The following is a 16,563-nucleotide window of genomic DNA, read 5'->3' as shown; positions in this document are numbered from 1 at the left end:
TCATTACATCACTGAGATAAGCTTATAACATAAGACATGTATAGACACACAACAATGCAGTAAAGCTGACAAACGTACCTGTCAGAAAAGATATACAGTTCCATGTTATGTCCTACAACATTTCGATATACCATCTGTGCCTAAACGAACAAAATTAATGCGAAATGGCCAAAGCACACAATTTTGCCAGTAGGTGATGTCAGTGACAATCTGCCCATAACAGGCAAACTGGTAAGACATCGCTTATTAAAACATGTATTACTTGACTGATATAAACATAAAAATTGTTAATAAAGGAGTTCGCCTCCGTAGCGTAGTGGTAGCGTTTTCGCCTACCACGCAGGGAGCCCGGGTTCGATTACCGGCAGGGGACTGTGTGTTGTGTATCCTTCATCATCATTGACCCGCAAGTCGCCGAAGTGGCGTCATCTAAAAAGAACTGGCAATACGGCGGCCGAACTCCCCCAGATGGGGCCTCCCGGCCAACAATGCCATACGATCATTTCATTTTTATTTGTTAATTAAAGAATGATATTCTATGAGGGTTGCAGCTGTTACGTTCCAAAGTGCTAGTTTCCGCAAATAGAAAGTATAAAATTTTCAACCAGTACATTAAATTCACTGTTATATGACACGTCAAAATTACAAATAGTGCAGTAAATATTAACCTTAAAATGTGGAAGGATGGGAGCTGGGACACTTATTAAGTTACAGGGAACGGCGGAGAATTATGGTCAATTAGCAGATAATGCTTGTAACACCAATATCGGTCATTACAACAACATTATAAAAATTGTCAGTAATTACAAGGCCGTAGCTGTAGGGCTTAGAGAGCTGTAATTAAACAAAGAAGTACAGCGCATATGAGATTGTTCAGTATGGCAATTTCTACTAACAACTCAAACAATAATACATAGCCGGCCGCTGTGGCCGAGCGGTTCTAGGCTGTTCAGTCATCAACCGCACTGCTGCTACGGTCGCAGGTTCGAATCCTGCCTCGGGCATGGATGTGTATGATGTCCTTAGGTTAGTTAGGTTTAAGCAGTTCTAAGTCTAGGGGACTGATGACCTCAGATGTTAAGTCCCATAGTGCTTAGAGCCATTTAAACCATTTGAATAATACGTAACATCAAAAACTGCATAAAAAATAGTATATAACAATCAAAACTTAGACCAACCGATTAAATACAATAGTTTCTGACAGGCACAATAATAAAAGATGAAAAACATGTGGAAAGAACAGGAAAAAAGGGCATTTATTAGGATAAAATAATCATAGAGATTTATATGAGGGGCATTCAATGTGTATTGCAATACTTCCTTTTCTGCTGGCAGGCTATTTTAATTAAGGATTCGAATACATCATATTATTCTCCACTCTTTGGATACAAATCCCTACTGTTCAATCTTCGTTCAATATAACGGCCTTACGCCACCTTACTGGGAGGACATATATTCCCGGATGGTACCACTCCACTGGTCGACGTCGGAGGCAAAATCTTGCTGCATCAATCACCTTCCTATCGTCCCCATCATCAGTCTCGTAACACGCACGCAATTCCGCACAGATGGTCCGTCGATGCTGTTTATGGTCCTCTGTCAAGCGGCGAGGAAACCAGCGTTCACACGCTTTTGAGGGCCCAACTGTTGGACAAGTGTGTGAACAGTAGCAATAGGGACTTCCAGTTGAGCAGCGGAGTGTTTGGCTCTGATAAGTCCGTCACCTCGAATGAGAGTGTCTGCACGTTCCAACATTGCAGGAGTCGCTACCATGTGCGGCTGGCACACAAAAGCTCAGAGAGGTTTGCGCGAGTTTGTTGCGATGATGAGAAACGTCTCGCCCAACTCACTGTCCTTTTGTTCACTGCCAGGTCTCCGTAGACATTCAGCAAGCGCGTATGAATATCTGTGACGCTCTAGTTTTCTACCAAAGGAAACTGAAAGACAGATCTCTGCTAGGACGCTATTTTGAAGGCTACGTATAGCGCCGCCGCTTATCGCAAGTTCATAAAACTGTCGAGCCTGAAGCGGGAATATTGCACGATGTCCTACAACAAATTTTGCATTTTTTTCGGCCGGAAATGGCCAAGAAAAACATCTGTTGCATTAGTTACTGAACGCCGCTCGTAGCTACACTACTGGCCATAAAAATTGCTACACAACGAAGATGACGTGCTACAGACGCGGAGTTTAACCGACAGGAAGAAGATGCTGCGATATGCAAATGAGTAGCTTTTCAGAGCATTCACACAAGGTTGGCGCCGGTGGCGACACCTATAACGTGCTGACACGAGAAAAATTTCCAACCGATTTCTCTTACACAAACAGCAGTTGACTGCCGTTCCCTGGTGAAACGGTGTTGTGATGCCTCGTGTAAGGAGGAGAAATGCGTACCATCACGTTCCCGACTTTCATAAAGGTCGGATTGTAGCCTATCGCGATTGCGGTTTATCGTATCGCGACATCGTATCGCGTTGGTCGAGATCCAATGACTGTTAGCAGAATATGGAATCGGTGGGTTCAGGAGTGTAATACGTAACGCTGTGCTGGATCCCAACAACCTCGTATCACTAGCAGTCGAGATGACAGGCATCTTATCCGCATAGCTGTAACGGATCGTGCAGCCACGTCTCGATCGCTGAGTCAACAGATGGGAACGTTTGCAAGACAACAACCATCTGCACGAACAGTTCGATGACGTTTGCAGCAGAATGGATTATCAGCTCGAAGACCATGGCTGCGGTTACCCTCGACGCTGCATCACAGACAGGAGCGCCTGCGATGGTGTACTCAACGACAAACCTGGCCGCACGAATGGCAAAAAGTCATTTTTTTTCGGATGAATCCAGGTTCTGTTTACAGCATCATGATGGTCGCATCCGTGTTTGGTGACATCACGGTGAACACACATTGGAAGCGTGTATTCGTCATCGCCATACTGCAGTATCACCCGGCGTGATGGTATGAGATGCCATTGATTACATGTCTCGGTTACCTCTTGTTCGCATTGACGGCATTTTGTACAGTGGATTACATTTCAGATGTGCTACGACCCGTGGCTCTACCCTTCATTCGATCCCTGCGAAACCCTACATTTCAGGAACATAATGCACGACCGCATGTTGCAGGTCCTGTACGGGCCTTTCTGGATACAGAAAATGTTCGACTGCTGCCCTGGCCAGCACATTCTCCAGATCTCTCACCAATTGAAAACGTCTGGTCAATGGTGGCCGAGCAACTGGCTCGTCATAATAAGCCAGTCATTACTCTTGATGAACAGTGGTATCGTGTTGAACTTGCATGGGCAGCTGTACCTGTACACGCCATCCAAGCTGTGTTTGGCTCAGTGCCCAGGCGTGTCAAGGCCGTTATTACGGCCAGAGGTGGTTGTTCTGGGTACTCATTTCTCAGAATCTATGCACCCAAATCGCGTGAAAATGTAATCACATGTCAGTTCTAGTATAATATATTTGTTCAATGTATACCCGTTTATCATCTGCATTTCTTCTTGGTGTAGCAATTTTATTGGCCAGTAGTTTAGTAACAAATTATGTCATTTGGTAACCTGGGCTCGTCTATGAATGTTCCACATGTAGACTGGACCATGGAAGACACCTAATACGAATATCGGAAATGATGCGAAGATACATGCCAAGCCCTAGATGGAAGAATTCCCACGAGTTTGTGGTGACTGTGGACCACGCTTCAAGGTAACGGTCAGAGAATATAAAAAATGCACAACGGCTGAAGGTAGTCGGGTACAGAACCTAAAAATCCAGAACAGCCAAAGGACCTCACATTGGTCTCTCGGTATTATCCCGAGAGTGACCAATTACGTGCCTTATTAAGTTTGAACACGACAGGGGATGTTAACGTGAGTGGTAGGTATGACAGCGAAATTCGGGAGTAGGCAGAACGCGGCTGCGAAGCAGAATGCGCGCGTCTCGGTGATATTAGCAGGGGCGGCGGGTGATGGCCCTCGAGTCGTAAGGCGGCCTCCTAGGGGAGCGATCGAAGCCTGGGGCGGGCACCCGCGCCCTAACCACGGGCCTCGGCCGGAGGGCGAGAGGGGGTCGGGATTGCCTCCTTGACCCCAGGGAATGGGAAACGTAATATCGGTGTCGTCTCAGAGGGGCTTGATGAGCTCCGACCTGGGTACCAGTCACCGCGGACGACGTCGAAAATAACCGCCGTTCGATGCAGTTAGCGGTGGGGCGGCAGCGAGGCCGCAAACACATCTCGTATTTCCTAAAGGCCGAACTGGCGAGTCGCGACCTGCCCACCGAATCTTAGCCTCCTCCAACGACGCTGCTTTCCGTATCTACATCAATACCTCGCGAGCTAATTTACCATTTTCTTTGTGATACCTCTTTCAGTGGTAATCGTCGTAATCACACCTGCGAATGTAACAGAGTCACCATTCGAACGGACGCTGCTAAATGTGAGCAGAAGGGGCGGAGTCATGAATTCATGAACCATAGCAAAGGATATTTTACCAGAGGTGTTTTTATTTTTCATAAATAAATATCTGACGAACCTCTCATTACCCGGGTATATTTCCTATTAAGGATTAAGGGGGGTAGGACGTCAAACGGGCCGACTTGGGGCAGGAGAGATACGACAGGACAATTTAATTTCTACTGTCTATACTTTTACAAGTAAATTCATAAAACTTTGTTAGCATGACCAGGAAGGATTCAGGATTCACAGTCATAGCAGCGGAAGTTCAAAAACATAAAAAAATAATTTTTACATGTGAAATTTCATCATTTTTTCACTTACTATTGGCTGCATTTGTTGCTATACGTACACTTTTCTTCATGAGTAAAAGAGACTGTTCGATGAATTTTTCACAGCATACAAACCCTACTTAAAGATGTCTGAAACTCTAGAATCTATTTAATTTATGAAAAAATGAATGAGCTGATACGTTTTAAACTTTATGTTTAGAAAAAAATAAAATTTTGTAGTTAATTATCTCAATTTTTACCAAAGTTTTTAATAGATTTGGAAAATTCTAGAGTTTCATACACCTGTACGTATGGTTTCTATGCTGTGCAAAATTCATCAAATAATCTCTCTTACTTGTGAAAAAAAATGTACCTATAGCAACAAATGCAGCCAACAGTAAGTGAAAAAATGATGAAATTTAATATCTAAAAAAAATTTATTTTGTTATGTTTTTACACTTCCACTGCTATGAGTGTGAATCCTGAATCCTTCCCGGTCATGCTGACAAAGTTTTCTGAATTTATTTGTAAAAGTATAGACAGTAGAAAATAAAGTGTCCTGTGGTGCCTCTCCTGCTCCAAGTCGGCCCGTTTGACGTCCTACCCCTCTTAAACAAGAAATGAACTGCGTTTGTAGCGAAGCATCAAAAACATTTCATTTCAGTGTATTCGTGAAAATAGCTTCGAATTTATGAAACAGTCCTACAGCGAAATATGCATAATGTACATATATATATTACAGTATCCAAATTAAGAAACGGGTTCCTGGACAGTTACTGCATGCTGCTTGGCGGGTCTGCAACGCGATTTTGTAAACGTCTCTATGGCAACACCTCTTGATATCGCTATATGCGGCTATCGTTTCCGCCCATAGCCGCTTGCGCTTCGTAGTCGAAAGCTATCAAAAGCGTTTCCAGGAGTAAGGGGTTTTGGTAGGTTGATTCGACTGTAGTTACGACTTAGCAGTAAAGAACAAATATGTTAAAATCTCTTGAATGATGCGGCATTATATCACGTATCTCAGTGTTTATGACGTTATACCTCTCGAGCATTTTGCGCGCAATGATACACACTGAAGAGCCAAAGAAACTGGTACACCTGCGTAATATCGTGTAGGGCCCCCGTGAGCACGCAGAAGTGCCGCAGCACGACGTGGCATGGACTCGACTAATCTCTGAAGTAGTGGTGGAGGAAATTGGCATCATGAATCCTGCAGGACTGTCCATAAATCCGTAAGAGTACGAGGGGGTGGAGATGACTTCTCAACAGCACGTTGCAAAGCATCCCAGATATGCTCAATAATATTCATGTCTGGGGAGTTTGGTGGCCAGCGGAAGTTTTTAAACTCAGAAAGTGTTAATGGAACCACTCTGTTGCAATTCTGGATGTACGAGGTGTCGCATTGTCCTGATGGAATTGCCGAAGTCCGCTGAAATGCGCAATGGACATGAACGGATTCAGATGATCAGACAAGATGCTTACGTACGTGTCACCTGTCATAGTCGTATCTAGACGTATCAGTGGTCCCATATCACTCCAAATGCACATGCCCACCAGCTTTAACAGCCTCCTGTTGCCATGCATGGTCCATCCGCTCGATATAGTTTGAAACGATACTCGTCGGATCACGCAACAAGTTTCCAATGTCGGTGTTGAGGGGCCCAGGCGAGGCGTAAAGCTTTGTGTCGCGCAGTCATCAAGGGTACACGAGTGGGTCTTCGGCTACGAAAGCCCATATCGATTATGTTTCGTTGAATGGTTCGCACACTGACACTAATTGATGGCCCAGCACTGAAATTTGCTGCAATTTGCGGAAGGGTTGCACTCCTGTCACGTTTAACGATTCTCTTTAGTCGTCTTTGGTCCCGTTCTTGCAGGATATTTTTCCGACCACAGCGATGTCGGTGGTTTGATGTTTTACTGGATTCCTGATATTCACGGTACACTCGTGAAATGCTCGTATGGGAAAATCCCCACTTCATCGCTACGTCGTAGATGCTGTGTCCCATCGCTCGTGCGCCGACTATAATACCACGTTCAGACTCACTTCAATCTTGATAATTCGGGATTGTGGCAGCAGCAGCGGATCTAAGAACGGCGTTAGACACTTGTCGTCTTATATAGTCGTTGCCGATCGCAGCGCCGTATTCTGCCTGTTTACATATAACTGAACACGCATGCTTATACCAGTTTCTTTGTTGCTTCAGTATATTTGTGTAGGTACGTTCTGCGGCATATGTCTAGACCATCAGCGAAATATTTTGTGGCCATAATTAGTAACAAAGAAGTAATAAATTAAAACGCTATGCATGATGAGGCAGGTTTTTCACGCATCTCCTATCCTGAAATATGATAGACAGGTGGTTCTCACTCCCAAGCGATTATTGTCTGACAGAAGGGGACGTGTGTACCAGGTTTGGTAGAAATCGGTCCAGTGATTTAGGAAGATATGTGGAAAGTACATACATACACTTTTATAATACATATGAACGTATAAATTCTGGTGGAATCTGCAACAAACTTTGCTAGCAATATTTTACTTTATTTTGGTTCGGATCCATTAGTACATCTTCATTTTGGTCAGTGATCTTAAACTTTCCCGGCGAATCAACTGTCTGTATTTCTCTCTGGTGCATCCGTGTATGTTCCCGTCATCTCGAGGGTAAGCGGCTCCTGTATACTCTTATCGCTCCTTACCCTTTTCCTCATTACCCGGCTTTATGTTACATCGGGTGGACTGTTGGCGAGACATGATCGCCGATTCTGTGTACGAACGCTACTCCCTCAGTACCTCTAACGCAGGGCTTAACAACTGGCCGGTTTTGAGCGCGAGTACTCGCGTCTGCTCAGGCATGTGCTCGCGAGCAGGTGCAAGGTCGCGGAGTAGGGAAGGAGGGGAGGGAGGGGAAATTCACGCGCACGTTTGAATAGGGGCGCAGCATGCCTATTGAATTCGCACCGACTGTGTAACGTTTAAAGTACTACGATCAGCTCTAACGATTTTTTTGCCTATTAGATGAGATAAATATGTTCATGGAAATAAATAACATGTGTGTTCCTGAATTGAAAGAGCCTTCATGGAAATGTGATCTCGCGTTCTTAGCAGATTTAACTAGCTATCTGAATGCTTTGAACATTTCACTACAAGGTAAAGATCTGCTAATTACTCATTTCATAGATCGAATACGAGCTTTTAAAATGAAATTGACACTTTAGGTGAGTCAGCTGGAAACAGGAAATCTAGCTCATTTTCCTAAATTACCATCCATGCAAGATGTTCACAAAAACTGTGAACGTTATTCACATAGTTTAGTTGCCCTTAAGGAAGAATTTGATCAACGCTTTCAAGATCTGACAGCACTAGACAGTGATTTTGATCTGTTCTCCTCTCCATATTCAGCGAATATTGAAGAGATTCGTCCTGAGCTGCAACTAGAAATTATTGACCTGCAGAGTGACAGAGAATACAGAGAGAAATTTCAGAACAAGAAAAACATTTTGGATTTCTACAGACACTTCCCTCAGCATAAATTTCCTCGTTTGCACAAACTGGCGGCTACAATAATATCAATGTTCGGTTCCACGTATGTTTGTGAACAACTGTTCCCTGCAATGAAATGTAACAAGACACGCCTGAGAAACGCATTTTCTGATCGAAATTTAAACTGCACGCTGCGCCTACAATGCACAAGAACAATTACTCCGAACATAAACGCAATTGTAAAGGGCAAAAAGTACAAGATAGCCGAGAATCCCACACTTCAGTGACACCTTTTATTGTGTAACAGTTCACAAAATAATTCGAATGTAGAGGCATACACTAAGCTAATAAAATTATCTGGCACGTGTACATTCTCCTTTATTTGTTTTATTTGTCATTTGTCGCAGTATAATTCGTGAGTGATATCCCTGCAGGTGGCCGCGGATTTACATTGACTGGCGGCAGCTGTTGTGTGCCTCACATGACTCCCCACTCTCCGCTCTGGTCCGGTAGTGGGGGTAGCGTGGTCGCGCTGCTCAGTGCTCGCGCCTTGCTGCTCACAGCTTGCTCCGCGAGCACGTATGTTGTGAAGCCCTGCTCTAACGCTTCCGTCGGGCGCGGAAGTTGTCGCACTCGGACGACGTTCTGGCTTCAATTGGCTCAGCGCCAAGTTCCAAGTTTTACTGAGAGTGAAGGACGGACTCCCACGGTTCCACCCTACGTGCCGTCAGATTGGGTAGTGAGGGAAGGGGTAGGTAGCTACAAGAATATAAACGAGGTGCGATGTAGCAAAGAGGATCATTCTAAAAGTATCGCCTGAAGATGGCAGCAGTATAAGCTTCATGATTATCGTGTTTGGCAAACGACTGCACCTGACTGAGCACGTAAGAGCAGTACAAGCATACTGGTCTGTCTCATTACACGGGCAACAAAACAAATAAAGGGCGTAGCAAGATAACCACCGCCAAGCCAATCTTTGCTACAAGGTTTTTTAAATTTTTGTTTAGTAGTTGAAGGCGACAGGCCAATCTGGTAACGATCCAACTGATCGCTACCGGTCATTTACTAAAAAGAAAAGTTACAATCAAAGAATGTTTTGGATTCATCAAGTTCTGAAACATTGGGTCACTAAATACATCAGTGAGATAATTTCTCGCTTTGTCAGTAAATAATTTTTAGTTCGTAACATGCATTCAAAAGGATTTAATTCATTGAATCATGTGCCAGTTACTAGCTAGTTACGAGCTAGTCACTGCGTATACTGAGAACCCATTGAGATGGACCTACATAAGACAGATGCCAGGGGTCAAGATTACCGATTGAATGTGTTCTGGTAAAACAGATTCAGCTATCAAGATGAGGACTGCAAGAGGCAAGTAAGAAGTGACATTAATAGTGACTTTAAATTAGTATAATTAAAATACCAGTAGAAATTCACGTAGTTTAAGGAGAAAGTCATAGAAAAGTTAGAACTTAGATAAATTAGACGGATTAAAAATTCAGACTGATTTTGAAGAAATAATGATAATTCAAAAGGGTTGTTGTTGTTGTTGTGGTCTTCAATCTTGAGACTGGTTTGATGCAGCTCTCCGTGCTACTCTATCCTGTGCAAGCTTCTTCATCTCCCAATACGTACTGCAGCCTACATCCTTCTGAATCTGCTTAGTGTATTCATCTCTTGGTCTCCCTCTACAATTTTTACCCTCCACGCTGCCCCCCAATACTAAATTTGTGATCCCTTCATGCCTCAGAACATGTCCTACCAACCGATCCCTTCTTCTAGTCAAGTTGTGCCACAAGCTCCTCCTCAATTCTATTAAATACCTCATCATTAGTTATGTGATCTACCCATCTAATCTTCAGCAATCTTCTGTAGCACCACATTTCGAAAGCTTCTATTCTCTTCTTGTCTAAACTATTTATCATCCATGTTTCACTTCCATACATTGCTACACTTCATACAAATACTTTAAGAAACGACTTCCTGACATTTAAATCTATACTCGATGTTAACAAATTTTTCTTCTTCAGAAACGCTTTCCTTGCCGTTGCCAGTATACATTTTATATCCTCTCTATTGCGACCATCATCAGTTATTTTGCTCCAAATAGCAAAACTCCTTTACTGCTTTAAATGTCTCATTTCCTAATCTAATTCCCTCAGCATCACCCGACTTAATTTGACTACATTCCATTTTCCTCGTTTTGCTTTTGTTGATGTTCATCTTATACCCCCCTTTCTAGACACTGTCCATTCCGTTCAACTGCTCTTCCAAGTTCCTTGCTGTCTCTGACAGAAAAAAGGGTACTGGTGTGCAAATCATGTTGAACGCCTTCTAACAAGATATGACAAATACATCAGAAAAGGTACCGTCACAAAAAGACAGAATGGAGGCAGGTGTTCATAATAGTCAAGATGCAGGAGTTAATAGAGATACGACGAGAATGTGTTAACAGTTGAAAGTTGAAAGTAAAGATGTACGTTACTCAGAAAAAAATTACGTGGCAATGACGAGAAGCTAAAGATGAATAGAAGAATGTATGGTGCCGTGAGATATATCCAAAAGTGAATGGGATAATGCAGTTGTTCGACAGAGACGAGTAACCAATCTGTGTAGGCATCGCAGAATAAGGAGCACAATTCTACACGAAGAAGGTAACTGGGGAATAATATCAGGATATAAAATGAGATAACGTGGCCAGAATTTGGTGAAAATAGTTGTCGAAAAGAAACTAGACCAATTGCAAATGATGACGCACTGCAAGAGGGTAATAGGAGAGACTGAATCCTTCCAAAAAGGTATGCACGAGCTTGGAAAGAGTAAAATGAGCAGGTATTCATGACAGAAGCAGAACACCTATGGTCATCAGGCAAAAGAGCATAACAATAACTACATAAACTTGTGAAAGAAATTTATGGAAATGTGAGATTTTCATTAGATTTTGAAATGAATAAATGGTTCAAATGGCTCTGAGCACTATATGACTTAACATCTATGGTCATCAGTCCCCTAGAACTTAGAACTACTTAAACCTAACTAAACTAAGGACATCACACAACACCCAGTCATCACGAGGCAGAGAAAATCCCTGACCCCGCCGGGAATCGAACCCGGGAACCCGGGCGTGGGAAGCGAGAACGCTACCGCACGAGAACGAGCTGCGGACTGAAACGAATAAGTTATAGCACTTTCGAAGATAGGAAGAACGGGGATATGTGAAACTTGTTGCGCAGTCAACCTAACACCAGCACTAGCAACGCTCATAAGAAAGGCTGTGGTGGCCGTGCGGTTCTGAGCGCTACAGTCTGGAGCCGCGCGACCGCTACGGTCGCAGGTTCGAATCCTGTCTCGGGCATGGATGTGTGTGAAGTCCTTAGGTTAGTTCGGTTTAAGTATTTCTAAGTTCTAGGGGACTGATGACCTCAGTAGTTAAGTGCCACAGTGCTCAGAGCCATTTGAACCAAGAAAGGAAGATACAAGAAAACCTAGCAGCGAAGAAATTGCAAGAGAAATGGTCTTTCTATAAAAAGAATCATCTACTAACATCGAAAAACGTAAACACTGAGACAAGGAAAATATTATTTTGAGGAGGCGATGATTTACAGCTTGTAAAAATTGTTGAAAAATCGTGTTTGGGCACAGCTGTATTAATCACTCTATTACACATCAGTTTCAGTCCTAAACAGGCCGTGTTTAGGTATATTGTGGCATCATAATCAGATGTGTAGCAACCAATAACTGCAAACTACATATCAAGGATTATATTACAAATGTTGGTTTGAGCACTAGAGTGTGTCGTGCTGCCTCATAGGTTTGACTAAGTACTGCACAACTTTGTAAAGATATGTATCAATTAATTTAATCCATTGGCGTTGGTTTTCCCTGTACAGGAACAATTCGTGGCTTTGTCGCACAGAAAACAAAAATAATTTGTAACAATTATTGTAACCAAAGTCCTACTCTGACTTGGTTCTTTTTATTGTGGTCTCTGAATTCAGTGGCGACCTTGGAGTTTGTTTTAGTTCCTGCCGACAGTAAACGCTGTGTTGGGTGTATCCCTTGTGTGAGAAGGCACAGAGGTAAAGCTATAGGAGGCGGTCACTTGTATTTGATTCAAAGAAGATCTCGGTCCGCAGGTTTCCACGACCTACGGAATCCGTAAAACGCAGTACAAAACTCAGAACAAAAGACAGCATTTTAAAGACGTAATGCGCAGGCATTATATCATCGTAAGTTTCACATGAGCTATACAAAAGTGTTATGATTGTTGTTCATCCTCGGCTGTCATAACTACTTGGATTCCAAGCACTGGAACAGTACCCTACAAGTGGTCGTAGTAGGGTCTTAAGTAATATTTCATTCACAGATGCACTGAACTTTCCTCAAGACCCTGCCAATAAAACTGTAGAGCACTTGCCCCCCGAAAGACAAAGGTCCCGAGTTCGAGTCTCGGTCGGGCACACAGTTTTAATCTGCCAGTGAGTTTCATATTAGCGCACACTCCGCTGCAGAGTGAAAAATATCATTCTGGAAACATCCCCCAGGCTGTGGCTAAGCCATGTCTCCGCTATATCCCTTCTTTCAGGAGTGCTAGTTCTGCAAGGTTCGCAGGAGAGCTTCTGTAAAGATTGGAAGGTAGGAGACGAAATACTGGCAGAAGTAAAGCTGTGAGTACCGGGCGTGAGTCGTGCATCGGTAGCTCAGATGGTAGAGCACTTGCCCGCGAAAGGCAAAGATCCCGAGTTCGAGTCTCGGTCGGGCACACAGTTTTAATCTGCCAGGAAGTTTCATATCAGCGCACACTCCGCTACAGAGGGAAAAATCTCGTGCTGGAAACATCCCCCAGGCTGTAGCTAAGCCATGTCTCCGCTATATACTTTCTTTCAGGAGTGCTAGTTCTGCAAGGTTCGCAGGAGAGCTTCTGTAAAGTTTGGAAGGTAGGAGACGAGATACTGGCAGAAGTAAAGCTGTGAGTAACGGGCGTGAGTCGTGCTTCGGTAGCTCAGATGGTAGAGCACTTGCCCGCGAAAGGCAAAGGTCCCGAGTTCGAGTCTCGGTCGGGCACACAGTTTTAATCTGCCAGTAAGTTTCATATCAGCGCACACTCCGCTGCAGAGTGAAAAATCTCGTTCTGGAAACATCCCCCAGGCTGTGGCTAAGCCATGTCTCCGCTATATACTTTCTTTCAGGAGTGCTAGTTCTGCAAGGTTCGCAGGAGAGCTTCTGTGAAGTTTGGAAGGTAGGAGACGAGATACTGGCAGAAGTAAAGCTGTGAGTACCGGGCGTGAGTCGTGCTTCGGTAGTTCAGATGGTAGAGCACTTGCCCGCGAAAGGCAAAGGTCCCGAGCTCGAGTCTCGGTCGGGCACACAGTTTTAATCTGCCAGGAAGTTTCATATCAGCGCACACTCCGCTGCAGAGTGAAAAATCTCATTCTGGAAACTGTCTTCCGTTTGCATTCCTCATTAATGAGTTTAGGTGCTCGTCCCTTCTCATATCATTTGTTAGTATTACCACTACGTACTTACACGATGCGAAGTGCTCCATAAATTCATTAGTGTTGTACTCGAATACTGTAGCGTTATTTCTTTCCGTTATGAGCACTTCTTGCATTCATGTGAAATTCATTACGTCGAGTGCAAAATCTTCGCGTCTTTCAGTATTTCCTTTACGATCGACAATTCTTCCCTGTGGACAACAGTGAGCAATTAGATGGCTCTGCTGATCCTATTTGATTAATCGTTTACGTATGTCACTAGTATTAGAGATCTTTTCAAGTTTTTTTGGTGCTTACTTTATGTTACTCTCATGACTGATGATCATTCTTTGGTTAGTATAACGTTCTGGGATCTATTAGTCAAAAATTAACCGAGCCAAACGCATATCCGTGTAGACAATCCACAATCCATACGACAGTATCCTGGTTATTATTGGACGAGAGGTGGAGAGTCGAAAGCCTCCAAAAATCAAGGAAAACGAAATTACTTTTATAAAGTATACTCTTCTCAATTATACAGTATCTTGCTACATGAAACATCATTCAGTATTTGTTGCACTTCTGGAGTACAGAAACCCAATATTTCACATTGAAATGATTATTCGATTAGCGATACTTAAATTTTTCAGTTATAATGCTTATCTTTTTTACTGGTGTGAATAATAATTGTTAATACTGGCGTCAGTGACCGTGTGAGGCGGGATTTCTTCTTCGTAAGATTGAAACCTAAATTTTGCTCATTCATTCGCTGCATTCTTCCATAACGACATCAATAATCATTGCAGATGGCAGGTGTACATTTACAACATTGTACAAGTAGATAATGAGAACCGAACACTAATTCACTCGTTTTCGTAACATGTAGTGTGAGTTTAACATCTCGAAATGACACACAGTTTACACATCTAAAAAGATAGGAAACGAACGGCACACAGTTCACGAGTCTGAATAAAAGGAGACAAATAGGACACGTTTGCGTGTTGTGAAATCCAGTCGCTGATGACACCTAATTGGCGCGTGAGCTTTTGAGAAGGACAAATTTATAGAATTACTTTAGCTGAATCCATGAACGATGGCGGGTGGCGCAGATCCGCGCCGTGTAGAGCCACACACGGAGATCCCAACGTTGCCGGTTGCAAACAACGGTTACGGTACGCACTTAAGTATGTAGACGCCAACCAGTTCGTATTGTGCTTAATGAGTAGCTGGTAGCGGAGAAACTTATTCGGTGAATTTTTATTCAGTTTTTTGCTATTTGTTAGAGAGTTAAGCTCCCTCCAACAGTAGACTACCACTGTCAGATGGCCGGATCGAAAGGAATGCGACATGCAATGCCGTCTGTTCAGAAATGGCTCTGAGCACTATGGGACTCAACTGCTGTCGTCATAAGTCCCCTAGAACTTAGAACTAGTTAAACCTAACTAACCTAAGGACAGCACACAACACCCAACCATCACGAGGCAGAGAAAATCCCTGACCCCGCCGGGAATCGAACCCGGGAACCCGGGCGTGGGAAGCGAGAACGCTACCGCACGACCACGAGATGCGGGCGCAATGCCGTCTGGAACAGCAAGTTTCGATGCTTCGTCCCGAGCATCTACGTACAGGGAAATACTAATGTTTGTGTCCAATAGCCGGCCGCGGTGGTCTAGCGATTCTAGGCGCGCAGTCCGGAACCGCGCGACTGCCACGGTCGCAGGTTCGAATCCTGCCTCGGGCATGGATGTGTGTGATGTCCGTAGGCTAGTTAGGTTTAAGTAGTTCTAAGTCTAGGGGACTGATGACCTCAGAAGTTAAGTCCCATAGTGCTCAGAGCCATTTGAACCATTTGTGTCCAATGACAAAATTAGAATTTTCAAATAATTATTTTCGCAAAACACCAAAAACCTGCTGTCATCCGCAGTGCGTAACTACTTCCAACGTGGACACAGACTACCACGAATTACATATTATATAAACATTCTGAATGAAATAATTGAAGATCACAATAATTTTCTATGTAATACAAAAATTTTTCTGTCTCTTGCGACTGTGACAAACGTTTTATTTGTACCAGACACATTTAACTTTTTTAAAGCACATCTATAAAAACAAAGATGATAAAGCACCCAAAGTCAGTTGTGCACTCATAAAAACATAAATACTAAAATTTATTGAGTGTTAGTGAAGTGCAATGGGCAAAAAAACGAACTTACTTGAGTGTGTTTGTCACGCCCAAACAGAAATTATTTGCTAAAATATAGATCAGTCGAAAGAAACGTTGAATATGACTTTACGACCGCAGCGATGCAGAAAACTATGACAGGTAATTAAGTGGCAACACATAAGCCAAAATACTATCCACTGCAGATGCTTCAAAATAAAGCAAAAAGTAGCTGATTTAAATAAGACTTTTATTATAGTCACAAAAGACAGAATATATCTGAGTATTACTGGTAAAACTGCAACTGTAGAAGGGCAGCTGCAGAAAAAGAAAAGAAACCGTGAATACTGTACGTGTGGATCACCTTTGGTTGTGTTCAATCGCTGCGATCGTCGTCATCGTCACCTACATCGCTGCAGTCCGTGACGATGTCTTACTCATCTGGTCTTAGAGTGATGACGATGGAATCGAGCACACTGTCAATTAAAATTTCTATCTCCTCCTCCTGTAGCCATTCCGCGTGTCGATCACATCCAGCCCATGCTGAAGGTTTTATGGTGTCCAGTGCTTCGCGCGAATGTCTCTCTGTGTCAGCAGTTTTAAATGTTCTGTTTCGTACTGCAACATATCCTTTCAGTTGTCCCCGAATGAGCTCTATCGGATTGTACCGGCAATAATATGGTGGCAAACGCAAAACTGTAAGTCTATATTCA

General features: G+C 43.3%; 1 protein-coding gene across 1 annotated transcript in view; it reads left to right on the top strand.

Moving 5' to 3' along the window:
• LOC126195027 (dipeptidase 1-like) overlaps positions 1-16,563 on the top strand; it is a 397,993-nt gene that overhangs the window by 222,442 nt on the left and 158,988 nt on the right. The window lies entirely within an intron of this gene.

This window comes from Schistocerca nitens, chromosome 7, assembly GCF_023898315.1.
Source record: "Schistocerca nitens isolate TAMUIC-IGC-003100 chromosome 7, iqSchNite1.1, whole genome shotgun sequence".
Taxonomy (NCBI): domain Eukaryota; kingdom Metazoa; phylum Arthropoda; class Insecta; order Orthoptera; family Acrididae; genus Schistocerca; species Schistocerca nitens.
This window is presented reverse-complemented; position numbering and strand designations above follow the sequence as displayed.